This window comes from Ambystoma mexicanum, chromosome 1p (genome assembly GCF_040938575.1).
Source record: "Ambystoma mexicanum isolate Mex_15411 chromosome 1p, UKY_AmexF1_1, whole genome shotgun sequence".
NCBI lineage: Eukaryota > Metazoa > Chordata > Amphibia > Caudata > Ambystomatidae > Ambystoma > Ambystoma mexicanum.
The window spans coordinates 16,656,031-16,673,420 of record NC_090921.1 but is presented as its reverse complement, the minus strand read 5'-3'; positions in this window follow the sequence as shown (position 1 = coordinate 16,673,420).

Sequence of the window (17,390 nt, the reverse complement as noted above, 5' to 3'; positions counted from 1 at the left end):
TCTTTTGGGCTCTCTGTCTGTCGCCTACTACTAATCTCTCTCTGTCCTGTTCTTCTGGACTCCCTGCCTTTCAGCCTACTAGAGTCCTCAGCAGTCCACTACAGTTTGCCTGCACCTAGTCCCACTCTTGACTGCAGACCTGCTTCCTACTTTGCAGCCTTCTGTTTTCCTGACTGCTGCTCCCTTGTTCTCTTCCTTGAGTCCTCTGTACTCCACCTTAGGTTATCTATTTCAGTCTAACTGCCTTTCCTTCATTTCCTTCTGCTAGATTGCTCATTGACTTCCTTTTCGCTGGATATATCTGTTCTTGTCTTCTCATGTGTCTTATGTAATCCCTTTGTACAGAGCTTGCCTGTTGGTTTCCGGCAAGCAACCTCTGCCCCTTCCCTTGTCCCGTTTTCAGTGTTACAGACACCCACTGCTGTTGTTCCCAGCCATGAGCATACAGCGTGGGCCTCTGTTACAGCAATCTGTGCAGAAGGCTGGAGTTTCCTAAGGTTCGTGGAACACTCTTTCCCATTTCAGCATACACCCCAAGAGGGAATCCAGTTTGTTTGTACCTTTGTATCTTTTGCCCCTTTTGGCTCACAGCTACTATTTCCTACTCTTCTTTCTTGTTGAACTTCCTGCTGTGTGTGCTTATCTGCTACCTTACCTCAGCACAGCCACCCAAACCCTACTTGGGTACCCTGTGCCACTCTTGACAGAGTGCCATTCCTGACACTTTCCCCTGAGCTATCTGGCACTTGGTGGCCTTGATAGTGAGGTTAGCCCTTTTTAAGGCCTGCAACACTCTACCCAGATGTGTCAAGTGCTCTTCCCAAGTGGAACTGTAGACGGCAATGTCGTCTAAATAAGCCACACAAAAGGCTTCCAGCCCACTGAGAGCATGATTGACCAATCTCTGGAAGGTGGCAGGGGCATTCTTCAACCCAAAAGGCATGACCCTAAACTGGTAGAGTCCCTCTGGTATTGAGAACGCCGTCTTTTCCTTGGCATGGTCCGTCAGAGCTATTTGCCAATAGCCTGAGGTGAGGTGAAAGGTGCTCACAAATTTGGCAGCACCTATGGTGTCCACGAGCTCATCAGCCCTGGGCAATGGGTGCGCATCAGTTTTGGTGACGGCATTGACTCCTCGGTAGTCCACACAGAACCTCCAATCCTTGGTACTTGCCTGGGAACTTGCCTTGGGGACAAGGACCACTGGACTGGACCAGGGACTGGTTGAGGGTTCAATAACACCCAGATCCAACATCTTGGCGACCTCAGCCTGGATGTGGTTCTTAACCGTACATGACATTCGGTAGCTCCTGCTTTTGACAGGCATGCTGTCACCAGTGTCAATCTCGTGCTTACACCACAGTGTAAGGCCTGGCGTCAGCGAAAACAGAGAGGCATACTGCTGGAGAAAAGTCCTGCAGGCCCTCTGCTGCAAGGTTGTCAAATCTGGAGAGAGCTGCACTCCCTCCACTGAGCATTCCTGCGGGTCGCTATACAGCAAATCAGGAAGGGGCTCACTCTCATCCTCTTCTTGCTCTGAAGCTAGCAGAGACATGAGACTTCTGCTCGCCTGTGGAAAGGCTTGAGCCTATTGACATGTAATACCTGAGGGGCTACCCCTGGGATTCCCATGTCAACCAGATAATTGACCTCGCCCATCTTGGAGACTATCCGGAAGGGTCAGTCCATTTATCTGCCAATGCCCGAGGCTTGGTAGGCTCCATCACGAGTACCTCCTGTCCTGGAGTCCACTCCACTTGCGATGCTTTAAGGTCATGCCAGTATTTGTTCAATTCCTGGCTGGCCTTCAGATTCGCCGTTGCTTGACCCATCATCTGTGTCATCCTCCGTCTGAGGCCTAACACACAGTCCCCCACTTGCTTGGCGGGAGGGGTGGCTTCCAAGCCTTCCCTGATCAAGGCGAGGGCCCCCCCCACGGGATGTCCAAAGAGCAACTCAAAGGGGCTGAAACCAACACCCTCATGAGGTACCTCTCTGTAAGCAAACAGCAGGCATGGCAGGAGGAGATCCCATTTCCTCCTTAGGGGCTCTTCCAAAGCACCTAGCATGCCCTTGAGAGTTTTATTAAATCTCTCAACCAGACCATTGGTCTGGGGGTGGTAAGAACTGGAGAACTTGTAGGTTACCCCACATTCTTTCCACATGGTTTTCATGTAACTAGACATGAAGTTGGATCCTTGGTCATAGACAACCTCCTTGGGGAATCCAACACTGGTAAAAATGCCCAGTAGGGCCCGGGCAACCACCTTGGCAGTAACAGTCCGAAGGGGTATTGCCTCAGGTACCTGGTGGCATGATCTACCAAAACCAGGATGATCCGATGTCCACCTGACATGGGAGGGTCAAGGGGACCGACGATGTCGATGCCAACCCTCTCAAACGGTGTGCCAACCACTGGCAATGGCTGCAGTGGGGCGATGACACTGCCTCCAGTTTTACCAGACAACTGACAAGTTGGGCAGGTCCTGCAGGGGGACTCAACTTCTACTACCATCCAAGGCCAGTAGAAATGGACAGAGAGCCTCTGCTTAGTCTTCTTGGTACCAAGATAACCAGCCAATGGCACCTCATGCACCAACTGCAGTAGGAAGGGCCTGTAAACCTGGGGTACCACCAACCTCTTGAGGGCACCAGGTTCAGGCTTAGTGGGCTCACTAACAAGGAGCTCACCCTCCCAATGAATCCGAAAAGTCCTAGGCACTTCGCCTTGTGCCTGGGACAGGGCCTGTTTCCTCAGACCCTCGAGAGAGTGACACTCTCTCTGTCCTTTACAGAAGTCTGCCCGGGAGGGTCCCCCTTCAGCTAACAAGCATTGAAGATCGGGATGATCCTCCGGGTTGAGAACCTCTCCCACAGGAGAGTCTTCTGGCTCTTCTCCCACAGGAGTTGAGAAAGGGTTTACCACTGGACCCAGCCCGTCCGGAGCATGGATCCCAATCGGTGCTGTAGGAACAGCAGGAAGAGAAGGAGCTCCCTCCACAGAGGTGGCCTTCTTGCTCTTCCTTCGTCGTGCCTTAGGCCGCGCCTTCGGCTCGGGTACCTGACTCACAGCCAGACCCGGTGTTACCTGTGACCTAGTGACCGCAGCAGCAGTCATGGGAAGACCATCCGCGATCAATCCCAACTCGACTAGATCGTTATATAACAGAATGTTAGCAAGGACGTTGTCCTGAACCAGGACAGGAAGCTTTGCTGTATTGTCTCCAATTACAAGTGTGACTCAGGCTACAGGCGATAATTTGGGAGGCCCACCAGCTAACCTGGTGGTTCTCAGAGGAGCATCTACGTAGTCCTCTGGCTTGAGCAGGGTCCTGTCCACCACTGTCATGCTTGCCCCAGTGTCTCTCAAACCAGTAGAAGGCTGGCCGTTCAGGAGGACACTTCTCAAAAATCTACGGTGTTCTGTGGGATAGTCGCCAATACTTCTGCATAATGGTCCCAGACACCAAGGGACACTAAGGAAATCTCTACGGGAGCACCAAATGTGATCCCGGTAGAGGAGGGGAGGGCAGTGGCCTCCACCTCAGACATGGGGTAAGGGTAAGTCAGGCTGACAGCCGTACTCCAAGTGCCTTACCTTTACATTTGGAGTCACCCCTTTTGTGATCCAGAGCCCCACAGTCCCAACAAGTGCCGGGAGTGTGGGGTACGGTACTGGAACCACCGGGAGCCTGCTTTGCAGCAGGTGGACCACTACTCTTATTCCCACCCACCAATGACTTATCCCCACTAGATTTTTGGGTCTTAGGAGAAGAGGGTTTAGGTTTATTCAACTGTGACTGCTTTGGGACTCCTCAGCTTTCTGAGAGGCCCCCTTTTCTTTGTCCTTGTCCTTCCCACTGGAGTCCTAGGGGACACCCGGTGGGAGACCCACTTGTCAGCCAACCTAGCCAGCTTAAAGGGATCCAAAATGTTCTGGTCAGCAACATACTGACGCAGCTCCAGTGAACAGGCTTAAGAAAAATGCTCAAAAAACAACAGGTGGGACAAATCAACAAAAGTTTTCACCTTGTAACCGTCAATCCACCCCGTCATATTCATGTGCACAGCACTCACCCAGTCAACCCAAGACACATTCTCTCTTCTTAAAATCCCTGAACCTTTTAAGGTATTGGGTAGGTGTCTTGCCAAACTTGGCAATCAAAGCAGATTTCATACACTCATACTGACCCCTTTCTTCCACACTCAGCTTCAGAATACAGTCATACCCAGTCTGAGGTACTCTGCTTAGCAAACACTTAGCCCAATCTCTTTTGTCAACATCATGAATTGCACAAGCCATTTCAAACGCTTCAATCCATTGGAGGATATCAGAACCCTCCGAAAACACACCAACCAAATCCTTCATAAACTTAGTTGCTGGGGACCTGACACTCTCACTGGGTTTCGCTGAAGTCTCCACTCGAGCTTTCTCTAGCTGGATTCTCTGACATTCAGTGTCCTTGAGTTCAGGATCCCTATTCTTGAGTTCAACTTGTTGAGCCAACTCCTCTTTCTTAAATTCAGTATCTATTTCCAACTTGCGATATTCAAAGGCCAATTTCATCCTTATTAACTCAAGTTCCAAGGAATTGCTGGGGTTCAGAACAGAGGCAGCAGGAACGGCAGCATTCCCAGAAACAGATTCACTAGAAACCCCAGGGGCAGAGTCCTCATTGGTTGCATTCCCCCCCTCATCAAGAGTTTCACCATCGGTCTGGTAGTCCACCAGGGCAGCTATCAGCTCAGCCCTAGACTTATCCACAAAGTCTAACTCCCTGGCTTCACAAGCACTCTGGAGAGCCTCTAAGCTCATCCGAGTCAGTTTACCATTTGCAATGGGCTCCATTGCTTGTAATGCAGTTATTTGGTACACACCCAAACCTTAATCTAATAAAGTGCAGATATTTTGTAAGTGCCACGGTTATACACTGATTCTTAAAACCATAAGCATCCCACCGCTGCCACCAGTGTAAAGACTGGTAGGGGGTGTCTGTACTTCTGCTCTCTATATGGTAGAGGAGAGGCACAGAAGACCCCAGCCAAGATTCTCTATAAGGTAGCAATGGACGAGCAATCAAGGCCTAGCTTCTCAGGAGGTGATGCAGGCTGGTTCTTAAGTACAGTGTAGTCCATGAAGCCCCACAAAGGAATGTCCACACACTGTATGACTGAAAACACAGTCTTTATATAATTAATATTCAAAGGTATGGACAGGATCACAATAACGCACTTTGTACTCGGAAGTCAATAATGATAAATATATACAATTCTAAAGTGGTACCACTAATGTTATCGAATCTCATTAAAGTGCATCAACTGTACGGTTAAAATGTCACACAGATTAATAACGACGAAACCAGCAATAGAGATAGGCAGGAGCAATAGGCAGAATGCTGGCCCCGTTACCTAGACACAGTTCTGTGTGGAGATCCCCCCCACCTGGGCAACCTTTAAAATAAAGATATATCGCACAAGCCCAGTCCATATGTTCGATAGTCTCACTTCTTCCTATTAAGGTTTTACCCCCCCAATGTACCTGGTGGAGTAGAGTTCTCCGACGATGTGTCGACTGATCCTTCTTGAGTGCCTCCCTTTCAGGCGGGAGCCACGGATCGTCGAGAGGTGTCGGGGCACTTGGTGTTCGGCGTCGGGGAATCAACGGCCCTTCTTGAGTGCCCTCCCTTTAAGGCAGGAGTCACGGGTCGTCGAACATCCGACGGTGAACAGGGTGAACTACGGCAGGGAAGTGGCAGCTTCGTTCCTAGCGGTGCTCGTCGATGACAGAGCGTTGGCGTCCTGCAAGGAAGAGGCGTGTGGGGCACCTCGGTGACGATAGTTCTGGACCGCAGAGAGATGATGAAGAACTGTGGCCCAGCAAGGGCGTCGAGTCGTCGGCGTCTCTGTGGTCTTTACGTGGCGGGAAACCCACCGATTGATTCTCCTTGGCGCGTCGACGGTCGGGCCTTCTCCAGCGGGAGACAAGCGGATGACGATGCAGGTGAGAGCGTCCGATGATCAATGGAAGTTCTTAGGAAAACGGGAGCACGGCGGCTCCGGTCGGCGACGGCGGTCGTCGACAGTGGCGGACAACAGTCCGAGTGCTTCTCCTTGGAGTTCCACAGCAGTCCCCTTATCGGGTCGGCAGCCTGTCGATGGTCTGTCTACCAGGGAGCGTTGGCAAAGATCAGCTGTGCACGATGGTCCCTCGTAGCTCGGGAAGAGGGCGCCTTACCAGGTCCTCTGTGGGTGAGTCCTTGGAAACACAGCAGCTTTCAGATTGCGAAGGAGAGCAACAGCAATTCTTCTCATCCAGCAGGGCTTCAAGGTCAAGCGTCAGTTACTCCAGTTACTCGTCGTAGTGGACTTCAGCTTGTGAACACGATTCCTAGTAGTGAGAGGTCACCAGATATACTGTTGATCTCCCATTCATTCCGCTGGGTCACACTCAAGCATCCAATCACGACTACGGGCATTCATGCAGGCAGGCAGCCAATCAGGCACACAAGGTATTCAGGCCATTCACTTCTCTCCAGACACTCACAACAAGTTATGTGTATTGGGACAAGTACCGAGCCATTCAACACTCCAAGCTGCATTCATACCGGTTTCGGGCAGGGTTGTTTCAGTCATTGTGTCAACCACCAGATACTAGACACCCACAACACAGAATGCATATTCGTCACACACTCTATTCACCCAGGTCCCACCCACAGGAGGTACCCACAACATAAATCACAGGGAAGGCTCCAGCTAGTCTGGCCGGGCCTTCACAACAACACCATATATGGCATTTCCACCCAACAGTCAGTCAGGGGGAAGGGACAGAGTCAGGGCTTCCCAGGACTTTGGGAAAACAAGGTAATGGGTAATAGAAAGCAAGAGGCCACAGGGGCCATCTTGTTTTCCATCAGGAATCAACTGATCCCAATGGCAGGGCCGGGGTATCCCAAAATGGAGGATACTCCGCGCACCTGTCAACTTCAGCATGGAGCTGCCACCAGCCCATACCCTGCTCTGCGGGCCACCCACAGGTGCCCAAAAACATACACTAGGGGCACAGGGTTGTACCCCCACCCATGGGTGCCATAAGGGTATCCCACGGGTCCGTTCACCAAACCAAAAGAAAGAGAGCTGCACCGCCAGGAGTCCCACATGAACTCCTGCGTGGAAAATACGACAGAACACACAATAAAAAGCAGTAAAGGACAAGGATACGGACACCCTGTCCCTCCGATGCATTTCCAGCATCACAGTCATCAGTTAGAGGCGACTGCGAGGGCGGGGTTTGGTTGAGTGAGCAGCTGGGTGAGTGTCATAAGTTAGAGGAGGGTTTGGGTGAGTGAGCAGCTGGGGGTGTGTCATCAGTTAGAGGAGACTGCGAGGGCGGGGTTTGGGTGAGTGAGCAGCTGCGGGAGTGTCATCAGTTAGAGGAGACTGCGAGGGTGGGGTTTGGGCGAGTGAGCAGCTGGATGACTGTCATTAGTTAGAGGAGAGTGTGAGGGTGGGGTTTGGGCGAGTGAGCAGCTGGGTGAGTGTCATCAGTAAGAGGAGACTGCGAGGGTGGGGTTTGGCTGAGTGAGCAGCTGGGGGAGTGTCATCAGTTAGAGGAGACTGCAAGGGCGGGATTTGGGTGAGTGATCAGCTGGGGGAGTGTCATCAGTTAGAGGAGACTGCGAGGGCGGGGTTTGGGTGAGTGAGCAGATGGGTGAGTGTCATCAGTTAGAGGAGACTGCGAGGGCGGGGTTTGGGTGAGTGAGCAGCTGGGGGAGTGTCATCAGTTAGAGGAGGCTGCGAGGGCGGGTTTTGGGTGAGTGAGCAGCTGGGTGAGTGTTATCAGTTAGAGGAGGGTTTGGGTGAGTGAACAGCTGGGTGAGTGTCATTAGTTAGAGGAGACTGTGAGGGCGGGTTTGGGTGAGTGAGAAGCTGGGTGAGTGTCATAAGTTAGAGGAAACTGCGAGGGCAGGGTTTGGGTGAGTGAGCAGCTGGGTGAGTGTAATCAGTTAGAGGAGGGTTTGGGTGAGTGAGCAGCTGGGGGAGTGTCATCAGTAAGAGGAGGGTTTGGGTGAGTGAGCATCTGGGTGAGTGTCATCAGTTAGGGGAGACTGCAAGGGTGGGGTGTGGGGGAGTGAGCAGTTGGGGGAGTGTCATCAGTTAGAGGAGACTGAGAGGACGGGGCTTGGGTGAATGAGCAGCTGCGGGAGTGTCATCAGTTAGAGGAGAGTGCGAGGGCGGAGTTTGGGTGACTGCACAGCTGGGTGAGTGTCATTAGTTAGAGGAGACTACGAGGGCTGGGTTTGGGTGAGTGAGCAGCTGGGTGAGTGTCATCAGTTAGAGGAGGATTTGGGTGAATGAGCAGCTGGGTCAGTGTCATCAGTTAGAGGAGGGTTTGGGTGAGTGAGCAGCTGGGGGTGTGTCATCAGTTAGAGAAGACTGCGAGGGCGGGGTTTGGGTGAGTGAGCAGCTGGGGGAGTGTCATCAGTTAGAGGAGACTGCGAGGGCGGGGTTTGGGCGAGTGAGCAGCTGGGTGACTGTCATTAGTTAGAGGAGAGTGTGAGGGTGGGGTTTGGGCGAGTGAGCAGCAGGGTGAGTGTCATCAGTTAGAGGAGGGTTTGGGTGAGTGAGCAGCTGGGTGAGTGTCATCAGTTAGAGGAGGGTTTGGGTGAGTGAGCAGCTGGGTGAGTGCCATCAGTTAGGGGAGACTATGAGGGCAGGGTTTGGGTGAGTGAGCAGCTGGGTGAGTGTCATCAGTTAGAGGAGGGTTTGGGTGAGTGAGCCGCTGGGTGAGTGTCATCAGTTAGAGGAGGGTTTGGGTGAGTGAGCAGCTGGGTGAGTGTCATCAGTTAGGGGAGACTGTGAGGGCGGGGTTTGGGTGAGTGAGCAGCTGGTTGAGCGCCATCAGTTAGAGGAGAGTGCGAGGGCGGGGTTTGGGTGAGTGCGCAGCTGGGTGAGTGTCATCAGTTAGAGGAGGGTTTGGGTGAGTGAGCAGCTGGGGGAGTGTCATCAGTTAGAGGAGGGTTTGGGTTAGTGAGCAGCTGGGTGAGTGTCATCAGTTAGAGGAGAGTTTGGGTGAGTGTGCTGGTGGGTGAGTGTTATCAGTTAGAGGAGACTGCGAGGGCGGGGTTTGGGTGAGTGAGCAGCTGGGTGAGTGTCATCAGTTAGAGGAGGGTTTGGGTGAGTGAGCAGCTGGGTGAGTGTCATCAGTTAGAGGAGGGTTTGGGTTAGTGAGCAGCTGGGTGAGTGTCATCAGTTAGAGGAGGGTTTGGGTGGGTGAGCAGCTGGGTGAGTGTTATCAGTTAGAGAAGACTGCGAGGGTGGGGTTTGGGTGAGTGAGCAGCTGGGGAAGTGTCATCAGTTAGAGGAGACTGCGAGGGCGGGGTTTGGGTGAGTGAGCAGCTTTGGGAGTGTCATCAGTTAGAGGAGAGTTTGGGTGAGTGTGCTGGTGGGTGAGTGTTATCAGTTAGAGGAGACTGCGAGGGCGGGGTTTGGGTGAGTGAGCTGCTGGGTGAGTGTCATCAGTTAGAGGAGGGTTTGGGTGAGTGAGCAGCTGAGTGAGTGTCATCAGTTAGAAGAGGGTTTGGGTTAGTGAGCAGCTGGGTGAGTGTCATCAGTTAGAGGAGGGTTTGGGTGAGTGAGCAGCTGGGTGAGTGTTATCAGTTAGAGAAGACTGCGAGGGTGGGGTTTGGGTGAGTGAGCACCTGGGTGAGTGTCATCAGTTAGAGGAGGGTTTGTGTGAGTGAGCAGCTGGGTGAGTGTTATCAGTTAGAGGAGACTGCGAGGGCGGGGTTTGGGTGAATGAGCAGCTGGGGGAGTGTCATCAGTTAGAGGAGGGTTTGGGTGAGTGAGCAGCTGGGGGAGCGTCATCAGTTAGAGGAGGGTTTGGGTGAGTGAGCAGCTGGGGGAGCGTCATCCGTTAGAGGAGGGTTTGGGTGAGCGAGCAGCTGGGTGAGTGTTATCAGTTAGAGGAGACTGCGAGGGCGGGGTTTGGGTGAATGAGCAGCTGGGGGAGTGTCATCAGTTAGAGGAGTGTCATCAGTTAGAGGAGAAGACCTGCTCTTGAACCTCGATTCCAACACTCCGTGTGTTCTCATTCTACTCGATCTCTCCTCTGCCTTTGACACTGTCAACCATGCCATCCTGCTCAACCGTCTCCGTGATAACCTGGGTATCACTGGTCAGGCTCTGGCGTGGCTGACCTCTTTCCTTTCAAATCGACCCTCCCAGGTCCAACTGGGGTCCTTCCTCTCCGACATCTTTTTCTCCACCTGTGGTGTCCCCCAGGGATCTAATCACTCTCCCTGGCTGTTCAACCAGTATCTGGCACTCCTTGCCCACCGCATCGCCGCTCTCTGCCCTAATTTCCAGTGCTATGCGGACGATACCCAGCTCATTTTCAGGCTACCCTCTGCCTCCCCCTCTCCTTCCCTCATCTCTGACTGTCTGTCTGCTATCCAGGAATGGTGTGCCGCCAATGACCTCTGCCTTAATGCCAGTAAGACTGAGATTCTACTCATCGGTACACCCACTCCCTCCTTCCCTGCAGCTCTCTGGCCTGCCTCCCTTGGCCCCCTCCCTGCTCCTACCTGCAATGCAAAAAACCTTGGGGTCATCTTCGACTCCACACTCTCCTTCTCTCCTCATATTTCTGACGTCGCTAAGAAGTCACACTACCAGCTGCACCTCCTCAGAGGTATTCTTCCCTTCCTCTCCTTCCCCCAGAAGCTCACTGTCTCCCGAGCCCTGGTTCTCTCGAAGCTGGATTACTGTAACAGCCTCTATCTTAATCTGCCTGCCTCCACTCTCCGCCCTCTGCAACTCATCCAGAACAGAACTGCGAGACTTGTCCTTGGCCTCAAGCCCAGGGACCGTATCTCTCCAGGACTGAAATCTCTACACTGGCTCCCAGTGGCTGCGAGGATAAAGTTCAAAACCCTCTGCATTGTCCACAAGGCCTTCTGGGGCCTTGGTCCTAAATACCTTCAACTCTCTCTTCCCAAATATCTTCCTTCCCGAGCCCTTCGCTCATCCGCCTCCAACTCCCTCAGGATCAGCCGCTTCTCGAAGCAACGAGCTGGGGGTAGATCTCTCTCCGCGGCAGGGGCCTCCCACTGGAACAGCCTTCCTGCCTCCCTGAAACTTGAGGAGAACCATCTCCGGTTCCGGAAGCACCTCAAAACCTTCCTCTTTGCTTCTGCTTTCTCTCTCCCTCTCCCCTGCTGAACAGCAAATTAATTCTTCACTGAAACTGCACTGATCCTGCAACTGGACCACTCTAAACGGCCTCGGTCCTGGGCCCAGCCACTCTCCACTTGCACTGATGCCCTTGAACCCCTCTGCACTGCGGGACTGTCTCTGTATCCCTACAGCCCCCCCCTTCCCCAGCACTTGTTCTGCACTTATCTTGCACTTGCCACCAGCTGGCCCTATTTATTTATTACTTTACGCCACTTACCTTGTACTGCATTTCCCCCCCTCCCCTTCCCCTTGCACTTTTCCCCCTCCCCCACCCCTGCACTTGCGCGATCTGAATGACACCTGGCCTAGTAGGATCGTTGTCTGTCTCCCCTTGTTCCTCCCCTCCCTGCCTCGTCGCGCCTTGAAACACCTGTGTATAGGCGCGTTACAAATACCATACCATATCATATCATATCATAACATATCATATCATATCATATCATATCATATCAGGAGGGTTTGGGTGAGTGAGCAGCTGGGGGAGCGTCATCCGTTAGAGGAGGGTTTGGGTGAGCGAGCAGCTGGGTGAGTGTCATCAGTTAGAGGAGACTGCGAGGGTGGGGTTTGGGTGAGTGCGCAGCTGGGTGAGTGTCATCAGTTAGAGGAGGGTTTGGGTGAGTGAGCAGCTGGGGGAGTGTCATCAGTTAGAGGAGACTGCGAGGGCGGAGTTTGGCTGAGTGAGCAGCTGGGGGAGTGTCATCAGTTAGAGGAGGGTTTGGGTGAGTGAGCAGCTGGGGGAGCGTCATCAGTTAGAGGAGGGTTTGGTTGAGTGAGCAGCTGGGGGAGCATCAGTTAGAGGAGACTGCAAGGGCGGAGCATGGATGGGGGAGGAGATGGAGGAGTTATGTGAGTGAGTCGGTGAGTGAAAGTCTATGTTAGGTGAGTGAATGGGTGAGTTCGAGTGAAAAGGTGACTGCACTGATTGACGTGCCAGTGAGGACAGGGCACGCCCATGCAGCCTGTAAAAGAGCTCCAGTCTAGGGTTGGAGCACAGATCCTGGCATGTCTGACGGGGAGATCCCATAATAGGCAAAGCTCCTCGTGCATGTGTCTGATTGAAGAATGTCTAGAAGGTGTTTAACCTGCACAGCTGCAACTTTCCATGTCCCCCTAAATATACATTCTCTAGACAGCGCCTCCCTCCAGCGGGTCATTCTAACGCCATGGAAAGGAGAAGGACTATCGAGGCAGGGTTAGTACTGGCCTTCCCACGCCTGTCATGGGATCTAGTACTGGCCTTCCCACGCCTGGCATGGGATCTAGTACTGGCCTTCCCACGCCTGTCATGGGATCTAGTACTGGCCTTCCCACGCCTGTCATGGGATCTCTAATGCTGTGGGTGCAGACGGTGGAGTACCCACCTCCTGGACGCAAGCTATAATGGTCCCTGTTCACAAGGAAGGGGTGGGGGGGGTGCAACCCCGCTAATTAGATGCCCATTCGTTGCTCGCTGCAACGGGAGCAAGGTTTCTCCTGCACTCTTCCGCTTCCGGCTTCGTGGACCAAAGATTCCTGGGAAAATGGTCGCCTCCCAGAGAGCTTCCATCCTCCTCCCTCGGCACCAGATCAGGGGTCAAGTCCTAAAAAGGAAAGTGGGGGGACTCATCAACAAACACAATGGGATGTGACGTCACCAGAAATTAGCATATCCAGGTGAAATATGCACATTTTATTAAATTGGGTTTGCATAGCCGCCCAAATTGCACAGGACAAACCACATTTACCTTTCATAAAATCAACACACACACGAAACCAAGGGAGGATATTTTCTTCTAACAGTGTTTTTAAAAACGTTAAAAGGTGTGCATGTTTTAAACTCTAAGAACCAATAGAAATGTTTTCCCTGGGACTTGCAGTACTACAATGGGACATTTCACCTCTAGTTGCTTGTTATTTTTCATCAAGTTATTTAGTGCAGTGGGGAAGTGGTTGGCCTACAAACCTGAGACTGTATCTTGATCCCAGAGGTCGGCTTCATGAATTCAAACAGGACATTTAATTTTTCTCATTTTAGCTGGGGGAACTGAGTCCACCCTCTGAATAAAGTGGGTGGACTCCGTCCCCCGCGTGTACCCTCGACTTCAGCCCTGCACCAGATCAATCTGTGAGGCTCTTTTTCATCTCTCAGAAGGATGCGGCCTTGAGGAAGATGAACCTTCGGCCTCAAGGCTGCATTTGATGAAATTCCATGAAATAAACTGTGCGTGACCCTCGCAGGACGCGGCATTTCCTCCGGCCTGTGACGCTCCATCGTGAGTTTATACTCCAAGAATACAGGGAACATGAGACGGAACGCGGCTGGTGATGCAACCCGTCCTATTGATGCCAACCTTGGTCTTTGCCAAGGTTGCGCACTTGCCGCCACCTTATTCTCCAGATATTTGATGTGATAAGGCATTTATAACGCGCCTAGACACAAGTGTTTCGAGGCGCGATGAGGCAAGGGGGGGGCAGAGGGAAGACAAAGAGAACGATCTTACTAGGCCAGGTGACACTGAGATCGCGCAAGTGCACGGGAGGGGGGAGGGTGAGGCACAGAGCAGTACATCGGATAGACTTGCCGCCACATTATTCTCCATATATATCAATACATTCGTCATCAGCTTGGCTCGGGTAGATACTGTCGCACCCAGGTTGGGTTGCGACTTTACCCCTCTCCTGCCCTTTGCCGACGATGCACTTTAGATTTCCTTAACCCCTGCTGGGCTAAGACGGCAGGCGGTGGACATCTTTCATGAAGGTTGTCTTGAGAGTGGACTCACAAAAGACCATAGTAATGATGTTTGGTGCAGTGAATGGGTGAACGGCAGGAAGAGGCCGAGGGTGACTGTGGAGATATGGAGGCAAGCTATGGAGCAGGCGCCACTTTTGATTATTTGGGAATGAGATTTTCTGCTAAGGGCACCTGGTCTGCCCAGATAGAGTAGGCGGTGATGCCCTTCGACAGAAGAAGCCCTGGCATCTTTCGGTGGTGGAGCATTGTCCCGTCCCTTGGATTGTACAACATGAAAGCAAAGGCTACACAACCTGCGGGCCTGATATTTGGGGTCATGGTAACTGCACCCTTCTGCGACGAATGTAGAGCACCTTTCTGATAAATCTATTACGGCTACCAAAGAACCCCTCGAATATGCCTTCACATATCGAATGATCACAGCCACTTATAGCCGACACATTGGCCAGTAGATCGACTCCATATCGGATACGACTCTAGGCCACCCCAGAGTTGCTCAACTATTGAGATGCTAGAAGTGGTGTGTTATCGCAACCAGGTGGCAGAAACATCCAGTGGCGCAACTACGTTAGGGAAGGACCGAGTACCTTGGTCTTGGACCATCTGTGGTTTGACTCTGTCTCTATAATCCTGCAGACAAAATCCCTCCTCAGGGATGAGTATCTGCCAAGGTCACAGGGCAACATTGCGAGCCATCATTGGTGCAGAGCCGGGGATATCAAAGCTGTAAACTAACTCTGGGCAAGGAGGTCTACCTGCATAACACATCCATCCCACTGATGAGATGTTAGTTTGTGAAGCACGGGTTGGACGGTTGACCTAAGCTCCATAATGGGGCGTCACTGAATCTGAGCTCGGTTCGGTCTGCACTTTCGGGGGGCAGCGGGGGGAGATGTTACACACTTTTCATTTGTATGTCGGTACTATCTGGGTCTTGGGAAAAGGTTTCTAAATGAAGCTCTGTTACCATCGAGTGATGTTTGAGTCTGCGGGTTCCATGTATCTCGCTTGGTTGTTGGAGAAGGTTTTTAGAAATACCCAGGAGGCATGACCTGTAAGCGGATTGGATTGTTGCTTTGTATGGGCCCTTTATGGCGGAGACACAAATAAAAGGATTTGATGATGATGTTGAATATTTGCATTTCCAAATGAAATGATCTGACAACCCCAGGGGGTCACAAGAACATGCAATAATACTCTGAATCCTGGGCAAAGGCAGAGGCTGCCAGGCGCCCAGTGGATTACAGCGACCAGACGCAGCCCATTCCATGGCTGCCACCCTGGATGGTGGCACGTGTGTTGACCCGGTGAGAACCGGACAGATTAGGAGACATATCCTCAGACTTGCCAATTCAGATGACGCTCCTTCTGTGTGCAGTGTGCAGACGGCTCCGCTCAGCCCTACTCCCCCCCCCCCACATGCCTGCCATGCCCACCCTGGCCATCCCATTCCCTAGGCAACGGATTTCTGGGTGAAGGTAAATGCAACCTGCCCCTTATAGAGGAATTATTAATTCTTCTGAACTCAGATGTCGACATAAAAAGTACCTGTAGTTAGTGCTGCAGACAAGTATCAGTTTCATCAAAACTCCCTATACGATAGAACCAGCAAATGTGCAAGTGTACACAACTGCCAAGTACATTACATTGTAACATTCACATGCACAACACCCATGAGCTGCTGTCCCTTGTTAACGTTCTTAGCGTGTCCATTTAATAGGCAGAAGCGGACCCGCGCCATTGCTTTGCCCACCCCCTGGAAACCCCCCTATGCATTAGGACCGCTGAAGGCTGTACATGGAAACATGAAATACAATAACTGATATTCTTCTTAGGGGCCAGTTGGGGGTGGGTGTGTAGTTACAGATTCAGGATGTCTCCAGACTCAGTTTAGAGGCACGGAAAATAGCCCCCTCCTGGCGTTAGTGATCCTCTCAGAGACATTGACCCTTCATACTGCATTTAATATCATTTATAGCTGACGTGTTTACCCGCGAAGTAACAGCAAATCGTGGGTGCGGCTCTATCGGGGCGTCTATTATATAGGGTGGAGTCCGATCAGCAAGGGTTTAAGTGAGCAAGGGTGGGAGGGACGCAGGCAGAACGGGAGGGCAGAGGAGCAAGGCCCGGATTCCACTGCGGAGGAATAAGTGGCCATTGCAGAAGAAGTGGAGCAAATGGCAGATCATCGCTTCCCGAGCAGTCCCGTGACCAGCCACAAGGGACAGTCATGAAGATGAGAGTTCACCAGACTCCAAAGCTTCCTGGGAATTCCCGCTCTCACCTCACCCCGCGCTCCCACAACAGATGTAAGTCCAGGATAAAAGGGTCCTCAGTTCCCACTTTGAAAGGGCATTTGGTCGCAGTCATTAGGGTGCGCTTAATAACAATGAATTGACTCTCGGGGCCGCCCTTTTTAAATTAGCTGAACCGCCTGGATCCCAGATTGAGGCAATGCAGCGATGCCAAAGGTTTCTCCCCTCTGCTTGCCTAAGTTACATAACACCGCAGAGTATCATACAGAGGTCCTCACCCTCGGCCAGGTTATTCCACGATGTTCCGTGGAGCCCCCTGCCAGGTCATGCCACGATGTTCCGTGGAGCCCCCTGCCAGGTCATGCCATGATGTTCCGTGGAGCCCCCTGCCAGGTCATGCCACGATGTTCCGTGGAGCCCTCGGCCAGGTCATGCCACGATGTTCCGTGGAGCCCCCTGCCAGGTCATGCCATGATGTTCCGTGGAGCCCCCTGCCAGGTAATGCCACGATGTTCTGTGGAGCCCTCGGCCAGGTCATGCCACAATGTTCCGTGGAGCCCCCTGCCAGGTCATGCCACGATGTTCCGTGGAGCCCCCTGCCAGGTCATGCCATGATGTTCCGTGGAGCCCCCTGCCAGGTCATGCCACGATGTTCTGTGGAGCCCTCAGCCAGGTCATGCCACGATGTTCCATGGAGCCCTTCTTCAAATAGTGGGTATTTCCCCCTTTAACTCCTGACCTGAGCGTCTGGCAAACATGCTTCATGTTTGGAACCTTCTAGGAGGAAAAGGTGGCCGATTGTCTTGGGAAACAGCTTCCAGAAGTCCCTCTCCCATCGCAGTGCAATCCTTCTAACATGATCATAATGGCTTGGGAGGGATCGGTGCAAGCTTCCGTTGATAACAATGCGAGTGAATTTTGGGATATGGTGGATAACGGACCGATGTAGAAATGCAAGCTGAAAGGTATGGAAACTAATTTGTATTTGTATTTTTTTTATTTGTAAAGCGCACCTGGCCCTGCGGCAACTGGGTGCATATCTTAGGTGAGGTTACATATACATGAGTAGAGAGTAATCGTACGATACAAGAGAGTGCAAATATAGACAACAAGAGTTTACCGTTATATTAGGAGGTATATACACTTGGAGGTGACCAAGGTGATGC